Below are 2,500 nucleotides of genomic sequence, written 5' to 3' on the forward strand. Positions count from 1 at the left end.
TACTGACCAGGCCCTACCCTGCTTAGCTTCCGAGATCGGACGAGATCGGGCGTGTTCAGGGTGGTATGGCCGTAAGCGACAGCTGAGAAGGCCGGCACGGCTCATGTACACAGCAGATGGCTTTGGCCAATGCCTTTCATGAAAAGGCTTACGGCACCTGGTATTCCCAGGCAGTCTCCCATCCAAGTACTGACCAGGCCCTACCCTGCTTAGCTTCCGAGATCGGACGAGTTCAGGGTGGTATGGCCGTAAGCGACAGCAAAGGTGGCCGGCACGGCTCATGTACACAGCAGATGGCTTTGGCCAATGCCTTTCATGAAAAAGCTTACGGCACCTGGTATTCCCAGGCAGTCTCCCATCCAAGTACTGACCAGGCCCTACCCTGCTTAGCTTCCGAGATCGGACGAGATCGGGCGTGTTCAGGGTGGTATGGCCGTAAGCGACAGCAGAGGTGGCCGGCACGGCTCATGTACACAGCAGATGGCTTTGGCCAATGCCTTTCATGAAAATGCTTACGGCACCTGGTATTCCCAGGCAGTCTCCCATCCAAGTACTGACCAGGCCCTACCCTGCTTAGCTTCCGAGATCGGACGAGATCGGGCGTGTTCAGGGTGGTATGGCCGTAAGCGACAGCAGAGGTGGCCGGCACGGCTCATGTACACAGCAGATGGCTTTGGCCAATGCCTTTCATGAAAAAGCTTACGGCACCTGGTATTCCCAGGCAGTCTCCCATCCAAGTACTGACCAGGCCCTACCCTGCTTAGCTTCCGAGATCGGACGAGATCGGGCGTGTTCAGGGTGGTATGGCCGTAAGCGACAGCAGAGTTGGCCGGCACGGCTCATGTACACAGCAGATGGCTTTGGCCAAAGCCTTTCATGAAAAAGCGTACGGCACCTGGTATTCCCAGGCAGTCTCCCATCCAAGTACTGACCAGGCCCTATCCTGCTTAGCTTCCGAGATCGGACGAGCTCCGGCGTGTTCAGGGTGGTATGGCCGTAAGCGACAGCAGAAGTGGCCGGTACGGCTCATGTACAGTAGATGACAGTACATTTCTTTAACCATAGAAACATGGTTAAAACAATATGCGTCAGCCACATCTCTATTTATTACAAACAGGCCGTTTTTTTTTCCCATTCAACAAGGCGGAAGAAAGTGCACCGTTCCCGGCGGCACTGCAATGCCGGGTCGATGCGTGGAGGGAACGGAGCAAGCCCCTTTTTCAACTCCTGAGTCAAAAAATCCGTTTAATATTTAGTCCCCATATAGGGGACATATCAGATATTAAACTGATAAGAACAGATACTACACTTGATCTTAGCCAAAAGGCCGAGAAGCGATAACCCTCAAACTGACTGCTGTGAAGTCCGCTTCCTAGGCTAACGACATTCCCATCCGGTCTGATACCCACTTAGTCATCACCATATACCCACTTGGGCATTAGCATAACAATGACCTCTGTGACCTCTCTAAGGACCCATTGGTAGATGCTTACAGCACCGTGGAGTATGCAAGCTTGCAGATCTGCTATTTTCATAACATTTCAAAAATGACAAAAGTGGCCCATCCACATGCATGCTTGTAGGTAGCCATTTTCAACAACTTCCGTTGGTCGCAGAGGCTCGGGATTGCCACCGTTGGAAAGCTCGCACCTGAGATAGGGGGGGGGGGGGAGTGGAGGTGCATGGGCGTCGGTAGTGGGGGTGGGGTAGGCGTTGTTAAAATGTTTAAAAAGTGGAAAAACTGGGACGCTTTGGAGAAGCACAAGGGGGCGCTGCTGTGCAGCAAGCCCTCGGCCGTGCCCCGCCCACATTGGGGGCGTTGTTTTAAAATGTGGGTGTGGCCTATCAGAGCGTAGAACAACTCTGGTCTCTCTTCATGACGGATACAAAACTATATGTTGTGTTTGGCCCTACCTCTGGTAGGGGTTTATCAATTGTCTGGGGCCATTGTCACTTGCTCCGCGAGTGGGAATCGAACTCACAGCCCTCCGCATTAGAGTCAGTTGCATTGACCACTAGTCCATTGCCCGCCCTTCACCCTGAACAGATCAGGATTCTATATAAAGGGATATTAGCTGGGTTTAAATAGAGCTTGAATGTTTAAACAGTACTGGTCGGGATCCTGTTAAAAACGGCATCGTCCCAGAGGTGGATTTGAACCACCAACCTCTTGGTTTACGGGCAAGCACACTAGTCCACTGAGCCAAACAGGCTGTTGAGTGTTGAAGCAAAAGTGTGTGCATTGCAAATGGATTTGGAGTCCCAGGGGCGCGGCCGCTGTGCGCCCGTAGCCAATGGTGAAGATTCCAGGGGGGTGCTTAAGAGTGGGTACCCGGGTTCGGATGGAGAGCCGGGTTGTGGGTTTAGCTGGCTTCGGGCCTGGCACCCCGGTGGGGGCCCAAGGCTCCCTGGGTCCGCGTGGAGAGCCGGGCAAACCGGCTTTCTGCTGTCCACACTTAGAAGATTTTTACACTCGTACCCCGGAAGTCACGTTAGAGGC

The sequence above is a fragment of the Electrona antarctica genome (genome assembly GCF_951216825.1).
Source record: "Electrona antarctica genome assembly, chromosome: 4".
In the NCBI taxonomy this organism is placed as follows: Eukaryota; Metazoa; Chordata; class Actinopteri; order Myctophiformes; family Myctophidae; genus Electrona; species Electrona antarctica.